Below are 24,652 nucleotides of genomic sequence, written 5' to 3'. Positions count from 1 at the left end.
TACTACTGTAAAGAAATAAGCGAAATGAATAAGAGGAAGGGAAGGATCAAAAGTGAGATATAACACTGGAGGGAAATGCGAATCTGAATACTATGTGTGTTGTATAGACTTTTCCACTCTGATAGAGACAGAAGTAAAGATAATGGGAAAAATGCAATTAGGAGACAAGAAACAGAAGGGGATTGGAATGGAGATGGAGAGTGGAACAGAATTGTTAGGAAGGGGGAAGAATAAAAAAAGGAGGAAAGGAAGAGAGAGCCTTAACAACCAAGAATCGATGATGCAATCAGTGACTGGAAGTTCAAGTTAGAGACGCCAAGGAAAATTCGACAAAAAAAAAAAAAAAAAAAAAAAACTTATAAACCCTGAAGAAGGGAAAAAGATACACAAGATAATAGTGACTAGTTCGAGTGCTTACACAACTGAATATCGTGTCATAAAGTACCGGAGTTTTTTTGAATCTCCAGTGGAGAAATAAATAAAAGCGACCGAGAGGGAGGCTGCCTCAAAAAATATTCAGGACGCTTACTAGAAAATATGAACACCGTGGATAAGGCCAGAATACTAATGTAAATTTCGGATAAAAAATGAATTGTCTGGTTTTGGGTGGAAGGAGAAGAAAGGGAATGATAAAGACACGATTAAAAATGTAGGAAAAAAGGGGGAAATGGTATATAAAAAAAAAGGCTATGTATGCGTTTTAGGAGAAATGACAGTAATTGTAAAATATGTCAAGAATGTATGCATGTAATAACATAAAATTGGTGTATGGTTTTCTGATATTTATGTAACATGTAAAGACCTTTGTGAAAAAGCGAACAAAATAAATGTGAAATTTCAAGTATTTCAATCTTGTGATGTTTCCCGATGGTAGGTTTGGTTAGGTTCATGCAAATCAAGAAATTCTAAATACATATTTTACCCCCAAAAAATTACGCTTTTGAGTGAAATTTATGTGAAACGTATATATACTTGATTTACGACTTAAAGGTCTACCACGCTTTTTTTATACGTACACGTTTATTCCCTCGAGAAAGTAAATGGAATCACGCTATTGAATAAAATCTTCCTTGTCCCATCCAGCTTCAAAACCAATATACGAGTTAATGTTTGAGGAGTTCGTATACCAGTTTACGTGTGCAATTTCTTGAAAGGAGTTTTGTGTGTATGGAGTGTGTATATGTACTGTGTGTATATATATATATATATATATATATATATATATATATATATTTATTTATTTATATATATATATATATATATATATATATATATATATATATATATATATTTATATATATATATATATATATATATATATATATATATATATATATATATATATAATGTGTGTGTGTATAACTTTTGTCTGTTTGCCCATGCTTATTTTTAAGCTGCTCTTGCGAAGCATTCTCATGCATGCACATACATTTTCTTGAAACAGCTAATGCAGTTATGTTCATAAGTCAAACCTCACATTCCATAACATGTAAATCCTGAAGCGTATGTATGTGTATATAGTATGTACGTATTAAAAGGCTCTTGATAACGCGTGATATACATAGCCTATGCCTTCTTTTGATATTACATGGAATTATGTTCATTAGATAACCATAAAATTTAAAATATAAGATATATGGGTGTTAAAGTAAAAAGGCTTTCTAGCGCACGCGGCCGTTTACGAATGCATTTTCTTGGAGCGGTAAATGGAATTTAACTGATGAATAGAACAAAGCGGAATGTAGCGTGGAGGCGTCGAGATATCACTCTTTGGGCCGTAACGTTAAATGGAAGGCGCTTACATATGTTAGCATTACAGTATGTTTAGATCTGATTCGTGCATAAATTTGTTTATCTATGACAGCATGTGACTAGATTAAATAACGGTCTAGGCTTTATGCTGGGATCTGGGTCGAGTTAAGAGTAATCGTTTGCATTTGTTTTAATTCGCTGATTTTCACTAGGCACGGGAAGTGGAGTCTCATTGCTTATTCTCTTTTGTCTAGGTAGTTTTTGGGGGTTTCTTGTTTTTCTCGTGTGTGTGTGTGTGTGTATTTTCACATTTTTAATTTCTCCTCATTTTGACCTTGAGTTTTTTAATTACTTTGTCCCTTTTATTTTTTCATATGTTTCACTTCCAACTCGTTTCACTTCCAACTCCACATCTTGACTTCCCTATTTTTTAATTTTTTTTTATTTCTTTTTTTTTTTTTTTTCGTTTCTGTCAGTAATGCATGTTATTCATTTATACCTGTAAAAAATTACTAAACAGAATTTACTTGGAATATCAAGAAATTATCAATAGTACCCAAGCAAAATACGGATATTAATCAAATATATTTCGTGCAAAAACATCTTATTACTGCATTAAACTGTTAAAAGACCAATTTAGAGGATGTGCTATCATGTCTGCCGTTTGTTATTATTTTACTGTTTCTTGGTAAACTGGAGTGATTGAGGAAAGTAAATAGAATGACCGAATGTTTTCAATACTAAAGTTATTGCACATATAAGGTTTTAAGAGTAAGTTTATATTAAGAGTAAGTATTAAGAGATATAAGGAATATTGGACATTTATTTAAAGAATTAAATGACTAAGGGAAAACTAGTGTTTATATATCTAGACAAAGAAAATCTCTCTCTCTCTCTCTCTCTCTCTCTCTCTCTCTCTCTCTCTCTCTCTCAGAGTGTACTATGTTTAAGAACGGACTGTAGAATACGACTCCATTGTAAAGTGCCCCAAATTTAGTGCAAGTGTTATCGGAGGATAGGCGTTAGTCGGTTCGTATGTTGGCGTCAAAAGCGAAAAGATCCCGTGGGCGAGAGAGGGTTAGTCTCTTGTTTTGGGGTCTTCGTCTTTGAAGGGATAATGTAGGAGAAGATCCTGTTCCTGCCGCTGTTGTTGTCGTCCTTGTTGTTGCTGTATAAGAGACAGAAGAGGGGGTATTCTCGTGTTGGTTCTCCCTTATACAATTTAGATAAGAAGGCAGACGTTTAAGCAAATAAAATATGTGGCCATTAGCCAGATATACTCGACACTGATGCATGGTTTAAGATTGCACTTGTTTATATTAATGCTCTCTCTCTCTCTCTCTCTCTCTCTCTCTCTCTCTCTCTCTCTCTCTCTCTCTCTCTCTCTCTTCTATGATGGTCCAATGCTCTATCCTACTCTTAAATCTACCATTCCCGTCTCTACGAAATATTGTTTTCTTGCGTGAGTAACCTTTTCTAGGATGCCGAGAGTGAGAATATATTTTTTTCTTGGCTCGGAGATAACCATGTCACAAAAGAAATCAATTAGGGAAGATCCAGCTGTTGAAAAGAGTAGTACGTATATAATAAAAGGATAAAGTTAATAGGTTCGATATTACTCATATCTGGAAGAAGGACAGCAGTTAATAGGTGCCATAAATAAAGGCTCTCTTCCATTGTGCCGGTTTCATAAGTGAGGGAAAAAGAAGCTGGCGTCCTTTCATGTTTCTTCGGGGAAAAAAGGTCATTTCAGTTTTTTAAATATTAAATGAACGACTCCGGGTAATAAAGTTCTTAGTGCGACGATAAGACCCGACAAAGAGAATCAAAAAGAGAAAGAAGGGAAAAAATTTACTGTGCTGGAAGCATTCATTGAGTTTTATTTATGAGCCGAATTACTTTTAGATTATGCATATTTCGTTTTAGACTGTTTTCATTTTATTGCTAAATGTTTTAATCATGCGCAAGGATCACCTGAAAGAGAAATGTCCAGTACACCGTTTCGTACTTGTTAGATTTATATTATGACACGATTGGGATTTCGTATGACATACATCTATAATAAACAGTATTTGAATAAACGTTTATCTAAGCGATTTAGTTTGAATTTAGTTTTCTCTTTCGTATTTATCCGTCAAATAACAAGGACCGGACATTCACATTTTCATTTACTGTTCAGATTGACATTCGGTATCGTAATAAATGCATGACCAAATTCGATACATTATAATCCTTTTGTAATGGATTGCTATCCAACACATTCTGATTTGATTTTCTTATATAGACATTATGCTTCTTGTGTCGTATTTATACATTTAAGTGCAAAGTTGATGGTTAAAATTATATATATTCAACCTATTGTTGCTTGATGAAGGGGCGAGTTTCCTTTTGAATTAAATTGGCCACATTTCAATAATAACAATGCAGAAGACAACGTATTATTTCGATGAATATAACCCAGTCTTTTATGAAAAAACCCTTTTCTTTTTCCCTTTGTCTTTGTAATAATTTCAAATGTGAAAATAGAAGATATCACACCAAATCCAATTCCAGTGTAAAAATTTAAGCAAGTGACTGGACAACTACATAAGAAAACATTCGACCAGCGCTCTCTCTCTCTCTCTCTCTCTCTCTCTCTCTCTCTCTCTCTCTCTCTCTCTCTCTCTCTCTCTCTCTCTCTCTCTCTCTCACTAATTTTTTAAGATTTCAACTATTAAAGTCATATTTGTAATGTATTTTTATTATTAGATAGTTTTTTGTTTAAACTTCTTGTTAGTTAATTGGTACAATTACTTTTCTATTTGTGTCTGGTATTTAATTTCTCCTGTGTAAATTGCAGCGATTTAATTAGTACCTTTCGTGTTCTGGTCCATTTTTATCTAATGATTTAATGCAAAGAAAATTTCCATTAAGTACCTTGTCTTGATGTCATCGTAATGGATAATGGAGCATATTTCTTAACTATCGTGTGAAACTTTCATTATCATTCCTTTAAAATTTAAAATCCATTTTGAGAAATCTTCATTCTCATTCCGTTAAAATTGAAAATCCATTTTGAGAAATCTTCATTTTCATTACGTTAAAATTGAAAATTCATTTTGAGAAGCCTTTATTCTCGTTCCCTTAGAATTGAAAATACAATTTAAGAAACCTTCATTCTCATTCCCTTAGAATTTAAAATCAATTTTGAGAAATCTTCATTCTCATTCCCTTAAAATTTAAAATCCATTTTGAGAAACCTTTATTCTCGATTCCTTAGAATTGGAATTCCATTTTGAGAAACCTTTCTCATTCTCTTAGAATTGAAAATCCATTTTGAGAATCCTTTATTTTCGTTCCCTTAGAATTTAAAATCCATTTTGAGAATCCTTTATTTTCGTTCCCTTAGAATTTAAAATCCATTTTGAGAAATCTTTATTCTCATGCCCTTAAAATTAAAAATCCATTTTGAAAATTCTATTATTGTTGTCGTTGTTGTTTTGATCCACTGTGTTGTTGCTTAAGATACCCTAGTTGTTCTGGTTAAGATTCCGAAAGCGTTGTACAATACAAATATACTTCACCCGTAGGAATTGCCAACTTTGCCAACGCTAGAATCCATTACCTATGTTACTTTCATTAAATTGAAGAATGGCAATGTAATGAGTTTGCGTCTGGTTTCGAAACAAGATTTTTTTGTTAGCGAGATTGACTCCAACTCGCAGTGGTTTCAACTAAGTGAAGAGCTTTCTTAAAAGGGAATGAAAGAAAGAGAAGTTTACCCGAGATTACTAAAGGTTAAACAAAGTATTTTCTATAAGAAAGCAGACTGACTAGTGAATTTCATTATTTCGTAAAGCACTATTTTGCCGTGTAACCCAAATTTGCCTATCAGAACTTTTTAGAGTTGCTAATCGAGTAGTCTAACCATTTCCTATTGGTTGGGCGGATGGTGGGAGGGACAATCTTTGCCCTTGAGAGCCCTTTGCCAAGGGACTTGGTCATCAACAGATCTTCATTACGAACCACTTTAGTGTCATTATGATGAAGATATGTTTGTCATTCAGTTTGTGTAGAACAAGGAGGTCCTTTGAACGTGTGGTGTTTATAGGATGAGCTGATTAAGAACTCGCAGTGGATAGGCACAAGAGAGATGGTGCCCTTGTGCTTTGCAGGGCTGTGGGGGTGAACCTAATTATGAACCTTAATGCAGGAGGCCTCAACTTTGGTCTTAATTTGTTACGAGTCAGTAACGTGAGAGAAGTGATAACGGCGTGATTTATTAAAGTACATTAAGTGATAAGTGAAAACACAGCTGACTACTCGGAGCCTTTCGAGAGAATATGGTAATATCATCAGTTAATGAAACGGTTCCGAGTGTACAGGAGTCAACGCCTCGTTTCACAGGGCTTACCGTTATGCGATTAACGATTTCATTTTTGGATTTATCAACTTTTGCGTTCGAGAAAGTTTATGGGAATGGGGTTACTCTTATTTCTGTACACAATGTGTTGGAGATAACGTTGAGAGAGAGAGAGAGAGAGAGAGAGAGAGAGAGAGAGAGAGAGAGAGAGAGAGAGAGAGAGAGAGAGAGAGAGTTTTTCAAATGTAATTCTACATGTCTTGCTTGTCGGTTCATGATTTCATGATTGAGGAAATTTCGAGGTATGTTCGTAATTATAATAGAATGATCTTTCTGAGTTCATGTACCTTGTAAATAGGTATTCAATAAATCTATTATATAATGATAAAGAAAAACTATACTGTAACTGTAACATGTAACTGGCCATGGTTCGAGAATTTTTAAATATATTTGGCAGTAAATATTCGCTTTATTATGTACTGATCATTAACATATTTTGAGTTGTGCCGGAAGCGTTTTGCCTTTGAAATTAATTTTTCCAAAATGGGGCATTAATGTTGCCCTTGACCATACTACAAAGAAAAGGTTGTACAAATTACTTTCACTGTTTCAGTAACTGGATATCGTAAGAGCATTTTTTAAGTATTTATTGAATTTCTATTTGCTTCCTTAATTGGAAGTAAATATTTAATAATAGAAAAAATAGAGAAAGGGAATAATATTGTACCAAAATGTTTATGGTTGTTCATGTGCTCCGAAAGAATTCAATTTCACACATTTAACTTACATGACCTTTTTTATGTCAATGTGTTCATGTGTATATATATATATATATATATATATATATTATATATATATATATATATATGTATATATAATTTATGCATATATGTATATATATATATATATATATATATATATATATATATATATATATATATATGTGTGTGTGTGTGTGTGTGTGCGCGTGTGCGGGTGTGTAAGTAATATTAAGAACTTTTTTCTCACATGTGATGACTTCGGCTAGAGAAACTGAATGCGCAATGCCACGTTTAGACATTTTATGTATGCAGTGTATATATGTATGTATCAATGCATTATAAAAGTGAATGGTCGACTTTTACTTGGAAAGATAGAAGTACACTGAACTCTATTTTTGAAATTAGATGGAAAGTAAATCGGAGTTTTATGGCAACAGCAGCAGCCGTTCAAAGGTTTCGGTGTATTGTATAAGGCTTCCTCTAACTAATATAAGTCTAAATCAGCATTTCGTTTGGACTGTTTTGTAAGTTTGCATTACTGACAGAGGATTCGTATCTTAGTCTTCCGTGGTCGGATGACTGGTGATAAAGGCAGTCTCCTTTGGTACTCGCACGTGCTTGCGCTAAGGGTTACTTAAGCTACAGCATGATTTTGCTTTTACTTGTGATTTATAGGATAGAAAAGAAGGGATGTTTTAACAAGACTGTTCTTAAAGTATTAAATTTGGTGTAGCTAAATATTTTGAGCTTAGACACATCTCTCTCTCTCTCTCTCTCTCTCTCTCTCTCTCTCTCTCTCTCTCTCTCTCTCATATATATATATATATATATATATATATATATATATATATATATACAGTATATATATATATATATATATATATATATATATATATATATATATATATATATATATATATATATATATATATATATATATAAGGGGTGATTTTTAACTTATTCGTTCAGGAGATAAACCCCCTTCTCCTAAGCAGAAAATTGCACGTATTCAGAAACCTCATTTGCAGTTCAACACCCCCAGATATACGCTCAGTTACACCGCTCTTCCTGGCGAACAGGGCTTTGCTTGTCCTACTACATTCTCTTCACATGGCCTCACCAGATCGGAACTCATTTATTTATTTAATGTATCTGATTTGGATTTTTTTTATTATATTTCTCAACATCTCAACCTTCCTTACCTATGTTCATGCTCTCCTATCTTCTAAGTTTTGTTATTCACATAAAATACCCACATTTCACTTCCATGGAAGGGAGTTGGCTCATCTGCCCTTTCATTTAGAAGAACTTTTGGTTCCATAGACATTGCTATCTCTCTCAAACCTTTTACAGAGATCTTGTTACTTTCGTTGATTCATCTATCATTTTCTCAAATGCTTATTGATAAATACTCTCTTATCAATTCATCACATATAGATTTGTATATATAGATTGCTTTGTGTATGTGCGTGTAAAGATCATGAACTTGAAACTGTACTTGAAAGTTAGACAGGAGACGTTATTGATTTTAAAATAACAGGAAATAGATTTTACTATCGGTTAAAAATAGAAAGAAGGACTCTCCACCCTCTTCCTCTACCCCCATAAGGGAGGTTGTGGCGTGCCTTATGATATTTACTGCTGTGGCGTGAAATTATAATGATTGGATTACACCCCTTTCTGCCTCCCCCCCCCCCTTCCAGATTACCTCCCTCAGCCAGTGGGCCTCCCACGCCTTTCTCTTCAGCCTCGATGTCTCCCTCTTTTACCACCCATCCCATCTCGTCCACAGACCCTCTCTTCTCCCTCTCCACTGTCCCATTGCCTTCCTTTCACTCGCCCCCTCCAAACAACAAACCTTTCAAGTTTATGAGGGTGACCCAAGTCACCTGCCATTATAATTAGCTATAATAGTCGAGAACTTAAAGGGTGAATAAGGCTAAAGAGGATTTGATATATTTAGGCCAAGATCACCCCGTTATGGCCCTGTTTCCCCAAATTCTTCCAGCAACTCCCTCAGGACGTCCACCCTTCGTTCGTGTTGTGTCTGTCCTCCACCGTCTCCCCTCAGAGACAGAGGGAGAAACGGAGAAAGTAGAGGCTTTAAGACGAGGGGAAATGAGACACCTGATCCTTGTAATTCATATGTGTCTTTTAAATCGTGGATGTGTCATGGTTTGAGGGGAACTATTAGGTGGTTGGATGGGGATTAAATAGTCCCTTTGAAGGTCAAACAAAGAGAAATTTAATAATAATTTGCGATCCCCTTTTATTCTTTAAAGACCGTTAAGGGTGTTTTCTGCTAGAAAATAATCAACAAAAAGAATGATTTTCTTGAAACCCGGTAGTTGCATTTTTCAAAATTTTGATTCAAAGAACAAATGAAGCAGAATAATGTCAAGTATAAGATTTCTCCCCAGATCCAAATCCGTCAGCCAGATGGTCCGTGTTTATCCTTATTCACACAGATCTATATGTATGCTCATTTTTACATGAGCTCATTTTCAGTCATTCGTGTTTGCATATGAGTAATGCACACGTCACGCTATTCCGGAGCACCTTGTATTACTAGTATTTGTCTCTCTTAAATTATGAAAGAAAAAATATTTCGTTGTAAGTTGGCCCTGTCCTTGCTGTTTTATGATATACTTTTCGTTGGGAATTATTTTATATTATTAACGAAGTTTACGTCTCGTAATCAATCCTTGGACAGATACGATAATTATAGGCTTGTCCACTTCAAGACGGTAAAATCACCCCGCCTTTTTTTTAAATCTTTGTAACTATTATTGCAAAGCACTATACGACATGCATAGAGGAATATTAGTCATTTATTGTATGCGACACTCTCTCTCTCTCTCTCTCTCTCTCTCTCTCTCTCTCTCTCTCTCTCTCTCTCTCTCTCTCTGGCGAGCTGTGATTAATTAGAATGATATATATATATATATATATATATATATATATATATATATATATATATATATATATATATATATATATATATATATATATATATATACACACACACTTTTACATGTAAATGATCTGATGGAATTCTACGTGCCCTGTTGTATTTTTATATATAATATCCATAAATTTTATGTTGTCCACGATCCAGTAACTAATAAATAGCTGAAGGAAAACACCATATGATATACCATACTTTATTTTATCATGATTAAAAACATTTTTTTTTTTTAACTTGAATGATGCTATGCAACTGTTACAGGATGACATCGTCCTCCTCATTATTATTGGTGATACAAGGAATTTTATAGAATTTTGTCAAAGTATTGTGCTATATGTTTCTTAGTTTACTAACCTGGGTAACTGTCCATTTTCTACGTGTTGTGATGAAAAGGCAATTTTATATAAGTATACGTAGCTTAGTGTTCACTGGATAAACTTATATTTTAAAATGCTATAATTGGTATTAGAATTTTCTTGCGTCTCTTTTTTAGTATAAAGCGTCAGTGGGTAAGAAAAATTTAAATTGTAATAACGGACTAGACGTTCATGGTTAATAAACCGAATTCTTAACATACCCTTATAGTTTTCATTCTTAGTGTATTTCTCCTTGACCTTGAGACGTCAATGATGGCTTCCGATGCTACCTGGCAATTTTAAAGGTTTAAATACCGCTCATGAATGGCAGGGGCAAGGGACAATGACATTGTCCTAGTTAGCAGGACACTACCCTAGATACTAAACATATATGCATATGATCAGCGCCCACTCCCCGAACCCCTCCACCCTCCCATCCTTCGATCTCAAGAATGGTAAGGTTGCAGACACTACAAGAAATTATCGAGTTTCAGCGGAACTCGAACCGCAGTCCGGCTGAACGCTAGGCAGGGAGGTTTCCAATACGCCATTGCAACCCTAAGACTTGTTTTATAAGCAGCGCAAAAGAGATTTTAATGAAGTCGACTTCAGGAATGGAAATTTGCTTCATTGCTTGATAAATACATTTCAGTAGCAAGTTTCATCCTTCAAGGAACAACTAAGTTGCTTCCCTAAGGTCAAGATTTTTTCCTTCCTTATTTTCCTTTACGTACCCATATGACCCCGTTCATGGATAGGTTAGCCCTCTTACTGTCCCCTGCATTAGAAAAACTGAATTATATCTTATCAGTTCTTCGCTATTAGTGAACGATGGAGTTCTGTGCGTCAGTTTCCTATATTAATTTATTATGACCAATACACAAGTTTGGAACAACGGGGGTTTGTATCCAAAATGTTTGAAATATTTGTATCAACCTTAGGTGTCCCAGGCAAGATTGAAATTGTGATTACGGTGTAGAATGGCCGAGTGAGATATCGGTGGCATTGTCCATTATCGTACGATAGAGCATTCAACTTAGTTTACAATCTATTTTATTTTACTTTGTTAGTGCGTGTTTTGCAGACAAGTCTTGAGCAAAGTTCTTCCCGATTATAGTTTTAGAATACTTTTGGGTCCTAATGATGACATTCATAAAGATTTTGACTTAGCCGTTCTCATTGTTAAATTTCGTTACCCCATTATTAAACTGTTTCGCTTGTAGCGTGTATCAATAAGACATGCGTTATGAAGTACATGATGTGATGTCACAGTGGTTACCTTTTTCTTCTGCAACAACACTTCATACCTCAATTAGTTCAATTCTTCCTTGATTTGCAGAGGTATAAAGTTTCCAGAAATCGATGTATCAGATACAATATTGTAGTACGCAATTCCTTTTCTGCCAATTGTAGGTTCTGCACCCTTTGGTCTGTTTTGTTTGAAATATAACTCTACATAGTGTAAGCGTAAATTGAATATACAAGCGATTTTTAATGGGTAAAAATAAACTCGGAATATCTGTACGATTAGGGAATTTTCAAATGGGAAAAAGTGATGATCAGGCGTGAGGAACGTAAATAAGGAGAATAATCTGCTTATTTGCTTGTTTGTTTTTCTGGCGTGTGTGCATCACGTGCCTTCGCGAGACTACAAACCCAGCGTTACCATTCCAGAAACATTACCCTGAGCCTCTACAAACTGCCAAGTCTTTGGGTAAACTTTCGTGTTCACTGCCTCCCCAGAGATCGGTTTGGAATACCGGCAATTAAGTTTACATACCATTGTGGCCGAAATTACCCACCGGTTTCCATTTGTGAAGTTCAAAGTTTTCCATAATTGTCACATACCCAAGTGTGGCCGACACACGTTTCGCCGTTGGTGGTGACTGGCGATGGGGTCAGGATAATGCCATTACAGAACCACCAATGCGACTTTTATTTTCGTTATCCGACACAGTGTTTTCAACGCTATAGAATTTGGATTTGAGCCGATTTTTTTTAAATCCCTATTCTGATATTTTTACCTTTTCTCTCCCTGCCAGGAACTATTTACATTAAAGATTTAGGCATTTCCTCTAAAATACATAGTGCCTCTAAACCTCCATTAACCAGTATGGTAGATCATGTACCTGGACGTTAATAAACTGACGGGATTGTCAGTTATGGTGTAGACATACGACAAAGAACTTTGTCCCAAGAAGACAAGATGAGAACTCAAAGGTTAACACCAGCAGTCGTCACCTCAAAATGTTTCGTCCCCTATCTTCGTTTCGACAGAAAATGATAACAGGAAGAGATAACATAAATTACTTCTTGTCGGGAAAGTCACCCGTTTTCGGGGGTCTCTTCACGATGATTGATGATGTGTTGTATAATTTATTATTCATTTATGTCGGTTATGACCTCACGATGTCGGCATCGACAGACAAAGGAAACAGATGATTTATGGAAAATTTATTCATATATGATGGGTCTGAATCGCGCGTACCATTTTTTAATTCTTCTGTTGGAAGCGAATACGTGAAGCGCAATATATTATCTTTAAAATGGTCAATGTTGGGCTGAATCAAATATTCTAGTAATATCGAGTACCAGTAGCTAATTGTCAGTTCGGTTTCACAGTTTTCAGTAATCTTTTCGACTATTTTCACAGTTTTTAGTAAGTGTATTAATGAAATCAGATTTTTTTATGTATAGGGTTTAATTTTTGTTTTGCTATATCATTTGTTTTTTATTTAAAAACAAGATAATTATTGAAATCTCTTAAACTATACGCTGTTGTTACCTGCAAAAAGATTTCATATGGTGAGATTTACGCTAAAATTTATGCGTAAATTTTTATGAACATTTTGCTGAAGTGGAACTTCATTAATGGCAATAAATACATGAATTTTAAGATAGATACGAAAGTAGATTTTCGGACCAAGGAATCATTTGATTGGGGAAGGTCGGTGAATGTGTCAGCGGAGGATTCCAGTTTTCGATCGCCGTTGTCATTTAACACTTCGCAAGTTCATTCTTCATATATCTTTTAGTGTCACTTATGTCGATCATATTTCATTTTTCAGGTGTTGCCGTACATAATTGTTGTGGAGTTGGACTGAAGTTCGTCGTAATTATTTTTATTATACATCGCTTCAGTTGCCGTTCTTTGATTTATGTATTCAAATATAGAATTTTATGGCTTAGACTGTATTATTCACGATACGGTATTTTGTAGTTCGTTACGTGGAAAAATATCTTAAAACTCAGTCTCCTTCGCAATGTTCATTATAAAAAATTTAAATAAATAAGATAGTTTTGCCATTGTGCCTTGATACATTCTGAAAGAGACTTGTCTGTCTTGCTAATTCGCTTGAAGAAAAAAAAAAAAAAACCATAGCGGTCTTTACTTGGCCCTTCAAAAGTCTTTTGTCTCAATGAGTTGTAGGATTCGAATTATCTTCATTCATCGGCTAGTTTTTACTCCCAAAAAAATTGTGTTTACATGGCGTGAGGTCTCAGGTTCGACTCCTGGACATGAATGGGCTAAAGGGTATGTTCCGTTACAAACACGTTGTTTATTCGTTTATCGGATAACTGAAATATTATATTGTCAAATACAAAAGCAGGTCAGCGCTATCTCCTACGTCATTTAGCCTGACGCACTCTACAGTAGAAAAGTAATGGTCAGTGAGTGTCAACGGACTTTTGACTTTGAATGTACATGACATGTGTACGATTGTGATAGAGGCACTTGCAAATGGAAAGGGTATCGGTCTTACAACTTTCGTCTGTTTACATAAATGAACGTCATCCTTTCATGGCATAAATAAAAGCTAAAGCTATAAAAAGTTAGGTGATGCATGACCATCAGAATGAGTTGCACTGTATTGCGTAGGTATACAGTTTTTAATTAAAGCATTGTTATTGAGAGAGGTGGTAAAGAAAAGAATATTAACTTGTTTTTCTTGAATTTTATGGTATTTTATAAATGTGTAGAAGTTGCCGTGATTTTCTAGAAGTTGAGTCCACGTATAAAGACTAGAGTGATTTTATGGTTCTTCAGCAAGGAAAAAAGGAGAAGTCCTTAATTTGTGTTCATGTAAACCTAATATTTTATAAATGTAACACAAATTAGAAAGGTTTCTATAGGAGCAAGTAAACCACAATTCCAAATAACAAATGTTTTTTTCGAATAACTATTCCATTAAACAAAGCTCTATAACAAACGAAGAACGGAGGTTTGGGGTGGAATGGAGTTTGTCCTTCCATCCCTCTAGAGCCTTTACTAAAGGATATTTCATTCTTGTAATGAAATGTATAGTACAACAATGTCCATGTCATAACTGAATGATTACTTAGTTGGGTGCATGGCAGTAAGTGATGTTAAAGCTTAATGTATGGGTCGTAAATGTAACTGTAATGGGCCTTGAAATGTAGTTAAGAGCTCGGGGAATTACTGTAAGTTTAAAGTATCGTGGATGTGATTCGGAGTGGTCAGTAGAGTTTAATTACGAATATTTCTTTTTTTTATTGTTTAAAAGTCTGTGGATGCAGAGTACATAGTTTTGTCAGGTAAAAAAATTCTTTGGGTATTTTCTCAAATCCCCGAATGTTTCACGGTTTTTAAGAAAAAGAATGTATAGAGAATAATATCGTCTCCGTGTTTGGTTCTTGTAGTGTCATACAGTATCAGTTTCGTTTTGATTAGAAGGAATTTTTGTTGTTGAAATTCATGGCACAAGTTCGCATAGTGTTGGATGATTGCAGAATTCATCCAAGGACCAAGGTCACCCGTCAACAGGTCAGCCAACTAAGGTAGCGGGTCCCTTCTGTTACTAACAAATCCCGAGACCGTTTGAGGGTATTCCGGCTCTAGTGAATTATTAGAGCCTCTCGGAACGTGTTCGCATGACGGTCTTAGGAAAGGTCGGAAGGAAGAGAAAGGGAAAGGCAGGAAAAAGGGGCTGTGGAAGGTTGGCGGATGGAAGGAAACCAAGAGTAATGGAAGGAAATATTAGAATCTGGTTGAAAGAGGAAAAGGACTCTTCTTTCCTCCTCCAAACTACTCTCTCTCTCTCTCTCTCTCTCTCTCTCTCTCTCTCAGACATTACCCTCCCCCTTCGCCTTCCTCCTATAACCCCCCCTTTTCCTCCATCCACTATCATCAATTACAACGCCACTACCAAACTGAAATAGAAAGTAATAAAACCCTAACTGGCAACGTGATCTCCATTTGTATGAAAGTGGACCCTCCACTGAGGGGATCCTCCTACACTATATCCCCAACTCCCATGGATCCCCCTCGGGGATGGTACCTCTCTGCCTATCCACCAAGCCACGAACGCATAAACGGAAGGGGTAAAGGTTGGACGACGGTCAGATCAGCTGTTTCTATGAGAGAGAGAGAGAGAGAGAGAGAGAGAGAGAGAGAGAGAGAGAGAGAGAGAGAGAGATGCTATGTACACCAAAGGATTTGAACCTCTAACTCTATAGATATGCTGTAGTTGTGTCACAACATTTGGCCTATTCATATTTAATCAATATGGATATTGTCGTAAATACTTGGTTATTCTATTTTTTTTTATTCTTCATTTGGTCTGTTTCTTTTGATATATTTTCAGTATCCAATTGCTTTTTATCCAGACCCACAACCAGACCGGTTGAATTCCTTGCAAATCAGGATAGGAGCCACTTCAATAACTACTGAATCAAAGTTGAAGACTTTGAAGGGACAACTCCTAAATATAGTCCAATTAGAAATATGCCAACCACCTTTACCTACAGTGTAGTATAGCATGAGACGCGCGTGGGTATATATATATATATATATATATATATATATATATATATATATATATATATATATATATATATATATATATATATATATAAAATGCTGTATCCCCTAACAATCAATGCCACATTAGCTCTTTATCTGTTGAACTGCAAAACTTAGGACGCACAGAAAGACGCACATTTTCTATATATATATATATATATATATATATATATATATATATATATATATATATATATATATATATATATATGCTTGTGTGTGGTTCTGACTCTGTATGCATATAAACGTTAAATTAATCTTCAAATCTCCTATAATTGCTATAAGAGAATTTTTTTTTTTTAACATTGCAAGCTGTCAACTCAGTAAGAAGCTTTGAAAAATCTTCAAAACTTAAGCTAACATCTTCCAATAATGGATAAAGAAATAGTTACGTTTCTTTTTAAGAAATTAGAATGAGAGATTAGATATATAGATGGAGCCACTTGGTCTTTTTTTTTTTTTTTTTTTTTTTTTTGCATGGTGGATCGGGTTACATAGGGAAATGTGTAACAAAAAATTCAAACCAATATATTAACATTGATTTGTAACATTGATTATGTTGAAATATAAGTAGATATTTGAAAGTGAATATCTGATTAATGTAAAATACTGTTGAGTTTTTAAGAAACCGTAAAAGACGAAGGCTACTGATGCTGATTCTATAAAAGACAATGTGTTGCCTTTTTAGGAAATGAAGTATGAATATTGATAATCTGGCAAGAGAAATTTTTGAAGATATATTTTATACATCTTTTTTTTCTGATAAGTCACTGAATAAAGATTTCGGAAAATTGAATTATTTCAGTCATCTGCATCATTTCGTTCCTTTTTTTTTTTTCAAAAGAATCTTGGCACTTTCAAAGGGGCGGAGATATTCATGAAATATGTAGATGACCTTGGATGAAGTTATACAGATATATTATTGTTTAAATGACGCACATCGGGCATATATATATATGTGTGTATATATATATATATATATATATATATATATATATATATATGTGTGTGTGTGTGTGTGTGTGTGTATGTATATACAGTGTGTATATATATATATATATATATATATATATATATATATATATATATATATATATATATATTTGTGTGTGTATGTATATACAGTATATATGTTTGTATATATATATATATATATATATATATATATATATATATATATATATAAATATATATATGTATATATATGTGTGTGTGTGTCTTGTGGAAAGCTTCGTTGTTAAATGGAGCATTGCGTGTCTTTTCCCTCATTTAAGAAGAAGCATAAGATTTTCTTTTCAAGTTTTGGTTTTAGGAATTTAGTTCACGAAAGAGTCAAGGGGAATTTAAACGTTTGCAGGCTTGGTCTCTCTCAAAGATAAAGTTAATAATTTTTTTTACCACGTTTTCCATCATTATTGGCTCCTTTGCGCAAATTTGGAAAGCAATGAATCTTGTGACTGTGCCTTTAGAAAACCTCGTGATATCTTGCAATGAAAATATGATATGGGTTTATTTAGTCGGTGTAAATACTCTGGGATTAAGGAGATTAAGAGCCTGTGTACTATAGAATCATACTGATAGAATGATATATTATTGCTAAAGGACTACGTTCTTTTGCAAGGACATTTTTCTTTTTTAAAGGTTTCAGTCATATGTGTTTCGCTATAAATGAAAAAAAACAGAGTACACGTGTTGCTTACTTAAAAGCAATATTACTAAACTGACATGGCTAGCATGAATGAATAAATCAAGAGGTACTTTGACTTACTCACGCGGTTGCACGTTCATAAGCTTCAACGACAGGTACTGTTTATGATTTAGCCGACGTCTTGCCATTCACACTTCTTCCAGCACTATTCTTATTCATGTTTTATTCCGATCAGGGCTGGAGAAGTCCATTACTCAATGGACTTGTCAAAAAGAATATTGTTTTTATTATATGCTTGAAAATGTGATGTGAAATATACCTGTGAAATGTCTATTTAGTGTTCATAGAATTCTGAAAGTTAGGGGAGTTTTTTTTTATCTAGAATACTAAAATGTGGCTCACAAACTAGGAACTGTTTCCGTGCTACTTCGGGAGCGTTGAAATCAAATCACTCCCCTTTCACACTTACTGGTAGGCGCACGGCACATGCACCTATGATTAAAACACATGCTATGTCACGTTTACATATATCCTGTGCACACGCATGGTGTCATGTTGAATGTTGTTAGGGAGGGAGCTTGTGGAAAGCAAAGGACGGCAACAAGGTGGCGGAGAGACGAGTTTCCGTCTATTCTCGGTATTATAATAATCGCACTCTTTCCAGGGAGTGAAATTAATGCAAGTCACGTTGTTGAAAACGGTTTTCCTTTTTACTTTTCCTTATTTTTGAAAATTTCATCTGCTGGCTCTTAGTTTTTATGTTTGATTTTAATTATCAAGTATTTTTTTTCCTTCTCAATTGTCGTTTTAACTACTATTTTGTGCACTTTATATTGTAAAGGAATTCCATATCCCCAATTATTTTAAGCGAACCTCCAAAAATAGTATACTGTAAGTTGCGTAGGTATTTGCAGGGTTTTGTAGTACATTATGGCCTTGTAAGTTAGAATGTAACTTGTTCGCCCACGACCCGATTCCCTTTGATATAAATGCCATTTTACATTGATTATCCACAATTAAGCTGAGTGTGTCATGGGCATTCTAAATTCCTTAGCAACTCGCACACTACACTGACTGATGTTTCCAGTGTCTGTTTTCTGTTTGTAAGTAAACCCAAGAAGTATTAATAGAAAGGACGAATATGCATTGTTTTCAACGAACTGTAAGAAAATGCAGTGGTAGTTGAATCTGGCTTTCAGCCAAGCATTTTCTCTCAGCCCAGACCAAATCCTTTTTTTTTTTCTGATCTCTTATTGCGTTACAAGGACGGTCTGGATCCATTTGAATCTTTGTGTATAAAGTTTACAAATATGTTTCCAAATGTGATTGATTGAACTTTAAGTTTATGTTTATTTTGCCGTTGGATTTGAATTAGATGAAGTTTGAAATATGCCATCATGGGCCATGACCCAAATAAATTGAAAATAGGAATTAAAGGTATAAAACATAAAACTCAGCACAACTGTGGAAAATCATATGTACTGTGATTATGTAAGTATAAAACTGTATTACCGTACTGATTTAAGTTAATATATTATTCGAATATATATGAATACAGATACACACACACACACACACATATATATATATATATATATATATATATATATATATATATATATATATATATATATATATATATATATATATATATATATACATATACATATAATAATAATAATATTATTATTATTATTATTATTATTATTATTTGCTAAGCTACAATCCTAGTTGGAAAAGCCGGATGCTATAATCCCTAGACCTCCAATGACCCAGTGAGAAAAGGAAATAAGGAAGTAGATGAACTATATAGGCTATAAGAAGTAATGAATAACAATGTGAAAGATCTTGAGATCAGTAACAGCGTTGAAATAGATCTGACATATAAACAATGAAGAGAAAATAGAACTCTAACCCAAAGCAGTGGAAGATCATGGTACAGATCATAGCACTACCCAAGACTAGAAAACAATGTTTTGATTTTGGAGTGCCCTTCTCCCAGACGAGTTACTTACCGTAGCTAAAGAGTCTCTTCTATTCTTACCTAGTAAGCCACTACATTATGACAGTTCCGTAGTTAACCCCTTGAGGAAGAAATGATTTTTGTTATATTATTGTTGTCAGGTGTATGACGAAAGAGGAGAATGTGTAAAGAATAAGCCAGACTATTCAGTGTATGTGGACGCAAAGGGAATTGACCTATAACTAGAGAGGGATCCAATATTCAATAGTGCTATTTAGCCAGTCAAAGGACCCAATAACTCTAGCGGTAATATCTCAACGGGTGGCTGGTTCCTTGGCCAACTTAATACCTCTGTATATGTATGTTTGTTTGTGCGTAAATATTGTATTTTTTTTTCAAGCGTATGCATTTATTCACAGATAAATAGATCTTTCCGGTTTCTTATAAGGTCTTCAATGATTTGAGTTTCTATCCCCATAGCTCTTATCTTGACCCAAGCTGGGGTTGATGCACTTCTGTAGCTCTTCGAAATCGTGGATAGTAGGTTGTGAGAGATCTACGACCTACCAAACATGAGCTAAGTGATGCATTGCCTTTGTATTACTTAGCCGCGTTCTCATATTGTCTGATTACCTCCACCAACGAAGTTGGGAAGACGTTATGTTTTCGCCCATGTTGTCCGTTTGTCTGTTTGTTAGTGAACAACTTCTTGGCCACAGTGTTATTCATATATTAGTGAAACTTCCAGGGATTAATTGTTATGTTAGGACGTGGAAGTGATTCAATTTTTAAACTCCTAGGTCAAAGGTCAAAGTCAAGCAAAAGGTCCACCGAAATAAGCTGCCATGGCGGAGGTCTGCACTTTGAGTGCCTTTCTCGTTATACCTATTCTCAGTGAATCGTTTAAATCCGAACGTTTAAGGTCTACAGTTCTCGATTCTTTTGCAGTGATATTGCAGGTCTCATGAAATTCTATATTCTAATGCGAGATTTCCGGCATACATTAAGAGAGACGCACCGTTAATTAACATTATTTGTCTATAGAGTTAAGGTTCACGTTGAATCAATTCCGGGTCCTGAGTTTTTGAAAATTATTTTCTATTAATGAGGGAAGTTTTTGGTAACTAGTATATAGACCCATTTTGTAAAATTGTGTATATATATATATATATATATATATATATATATATATATATATATATATATATATATATATATATATATAGAGAGAGAGAGAGAGAGAGAGAGAGAGAGAGAGAGAGAGAGAGAGAGAGAGAGAGAGAGAGAGAGAGAGAGAGCTACTTTCAAAGTGGTTTTCTTCTAAATATTTATTTTATTTCCTTGAATATTGTGGATGGAAACATTTTTTTTTTTTTTTTTTAAAGATAGGGGTCCTACAAATTCCTGGTGTGGATTGATTGATTGATTTGAAGTTCTCTGTTATTTGTTTTACTTTGGACGGAGCTTTATCTGACAAGCTATAAAAGGCAGGGTTAACAAAAATTAGTATATACTTTCCTGTTTTCCTGATTCCACCTCGAGCAAGACCTATCATGTCGAAAATGCCTACGACTGGCAGCATAGTCACTAGGTTCTAGGTGTCGATCCGATTGCTTTTCATTGTAAGCGCGCGCTCATGTTAGTACCTCAATGTCACATGTGCTCTTCGCATTCCTTTCTAAGTAAGGAATTTACTGATAAGTCTTAATTTTGGTTGGAATCTGAATGCGGTCTTAAATAAGGTGAACATGCGCCAAAACTTTTTTAATGGTCTTTTTTTTTTCAATTTGGAAACAGGATGATTAACAGTATGTGAACTATTTGAGTAATGAACGTGCAGTTTAATTTGCACGTGCAGGCTTCTTACTCCCGATCATAAATCATGCGAGTGATAGTGGCCGCCCCTGGTATGTGTTCGGTGTGGCCGTTTGATATTCGCTCAAATCTTAGTCAAGTCGGGTGGGATATTTATGCATAGTATAAATTGGTCCCGTTCTCATTGTGTCTCTACAAACCTATGCAATAAATCAGTGTCCATTAGTTAGATGATTGTTACGGTTTGTCGTTTTCTGTCGTGAAAAATCGTAGGTAGATATTCCATCATTCGTTCTTTTGTCTTAAGATTATCTTAAATTTTGAGATTCTTGATCCATAGTTTGCTTTTCGAATGGGATTTTTCTTATATTTGTTCAATCATTTTTCTAGCTTCACTGTACGGAAAATTTTCATTATTTGATTATTCATCAGTTGTAGTTACACTAATTTTTTTTTTTACAAGTATAATAGGATGAAAGTTTTCAAATGGTGCCGTTATAAAAGATGAGGATATAAATGTTTCTTTTAACATAGTTCATGACGTATAATATGAAAGCGTCAGGATTAAAATGGGTTCATTCGTGATACTTTGGGGGAACATTGGACTCGACTAACTATTTTATCTTGCTTTTATATTCTTGTTTAATTGTTTGTTTATTTTTTATTCTTTTTTCTTTTATCTATATTTTTGGTGCTGTCCTTTGGTAGGTTTCCTTGTCACTGGATCAATTTATACGTAACAAAGGACTTTGTACCGTGTTGGTTTTGTTCAAACATTTCGCATATATGGTAATTTTTGTTCTAATTTTCTTTGATGCAAAACAAAATAAAAAATATAATTATTTTCACTATAGATACTTTAGCTATCAGAAATTTCAGATTCATGTAGTGTAATCAAAGTGTTATACTGTAGGTGACCTAGTGTAGAAGAAAAAATTTAAATTAAATTTAAATGTAAAATCCAAGTTAACTCTATGGCACATTTTAAAAAAGCGGCTAAATTACCTAAACCGTTTTGATTGTTGGAATCTTGCCATGGAAATTTTTATTGCTGATTTTTCAAGCTGAAATTTTCCATAGAATTCTTCGGAATGGGAAGTCTAGGCCAAACCAAATTGGTAGTAACTTAGACAAAATATTTTTATTCGTTGTTATTGTTAAATTCAGCTGATTTATTGCACATTGGGATCTTACTTTCCGAATTCCCCCGTAAACATACCGGTGTAATATTTAGAGCCATTTTTATTGCGGTGCACGAACATTGGTTTTGTTTTTGGGTGTTCATATTGTACTTATTGTAAACAAGATAAACGGAGACGAGTCAATGATAAAATAATAGCAGTTAAAAGTTTCCGATTTTGCTATGATTCTAGAAGAGTGAAGATAGTCTGTAGAATTCATCACGCTAGATTTTAATCTCTTTAGTAAACATAATTTAGACAAATCGGAGTTCTTTTCGGTCTGTAATAACAAACTTTCCTATTTCCTTGAAAGTATTAATACTTAAGATGAACTAAAAATTTAAGGACACCCTTTAAGATCTTAGCTATCGTTATTGATATTTTTATGGATGTTGTCTATAAAATCTTCAATATTGAGTACCATGAAAGTATTATTATTATTATTATTATTTTATTTAAAAGAATCTTATTGAAAGTTTTAAAGATAATGTAAGATTATTTCCTAAAATCAGCTGGGTCGATGTGGATTAGCTAAATACATTTTGGGTAATTTGAGGTGAGCTGGCGTTAATTATGATTTATTTGGCTCGACGTCTGGGAGCTTCCGTGGAGAATAAAAATGAGAAAACAGAGTCATCAGAAAGTGAACTTTCTGAATTCCGACATTTTAACAGCTTTTACGTTCCTTTTCATAAATTTTGAAATAAAAAATCTGAAAGTCCCTTCTTCTGGCATTTAGAAATAATATTTCTTCTTCTTCTTCTTTTTCTTCTTCTTCTTCTTCTTCTTCTTATTATTATTATTATTATTATTATTATTATTATTATTATTATTATTATGGTGATATATTTAAAACTGCTCAACAAGTTAATGTACTTTCGTGGCAATATTTAAAAATAACAATGTGAAAAAATGGAATAACAGTTTCATAGATCAAAACAATGTAAAAAAAAAAAAAGGGAATAACAGTTTCATAGATCAAAACAATGTAAAAAAAAGGGAATAACAGTTTCAGAGAACAAAACTTTATAATATATATATATATATATATATATATATATATATATATATATATATATATATATATATATGTGTGTGTGTGTGTGTGTGTGTGTGTGTGTGTGTGTGTGTGTGTATGTATGTTGTGTGTTATGGATGTATAATAACTACAATGCACTTATTCAGCAGGAACCAGATCTTGAAAGCTTTTAAGATAATGAATTTCAATTATAGAAAATAATCTTAGGAAGAAAACTGCAAATGAAATATTCTGTTCACCGACTGGGACTTTGTTAATGTTAAATGCACGTTGTTCTATATTTAAATAACTGTTAATACCACGTGACAAAATTCTTGCAAATGTTGTGTATCAATATCTTGTGCTTAAATGGTTCTTCTTTTTTAAAAAGAGTATGTTGTTATATAGTAACAAATTAATAATACCTATAAAATGCAAACACTATTTTATAATTTCCTCAACTCACAAGCCTATGATTGAGAATTTACTACAGTAGCATGAAATCCTGAGTAAAAGGAAAACTTATGATATTTCATGACAAAAAAAATTCTTATCTCTACTTTTCTTTGCGTTTCAAGACCAATTGAGAATATTCTATGTTTTCTTTTTACGCAGGATTTCATTCTATTGTAGTAAATTTCTCAATCAGTTAAGATTTTTAAATAGTTTTGGTTTTATAGGTATTATTAATTTGTTACTATACAATAACATAGTTGGCTACAATGTATAGCTTTTTATAGTAAAACCTTTGATAACTTAAATTTTTCATTCTGTACAGTATGAAAGATGTGAGGGATCCTTGCGGGGATAAATGGTTAATATATAATATTTATTTCTTATTATTTCTTTAAAGCTTAATGCATACCGTGAACTTAATACCAATTGTCGTTCTGAGCATGGAGGTCATTGGTTGTTGTCTGAGGTTATTTAGGGCAATGTTTCATTTGTAAGGTCTCCCTGAGAATGAATGTATGAACATGAAACTTCAACATTAAGAGAGAGACTGCAAAGAGAAGCAAGAGAA

At 33.8% G+C, this 24,652-nt stretch overlaps 1 long non-coding RNA gene across 1 annotated transcript in view; it reads left to right on the top strand.

Moving 5' to 3' along the window:
- Positions 1 to 24,652, top strand: part of LOC137644953 (uncharacterized) — a 332,594-nt gene that overhangs the window by 223,594 nt on the left and 84,348 nt on the right. The window lies entirely within an intron of this gene.

This window comes from Palaemon carinicauda, chromosome 8, assembly GCF_036898095.1.
Source record: "Palaemon carinicauda isolate YSFRI2023 chromosome 8, ASM3689809v2, whole genome shotgun sequence".
In the NCBI taxonomy this organism is placed as follows: Eukaryota; Metazoa; Arthropoda; class Malacostraca; order Decapoda; family Palaemonidae; genus Palaemon; species Palaemon carinicauda.
Note: the sequence above shows the minus strand (reverse complement) of the source record. Positions and strands in the feature narration are given on the sequence as shown.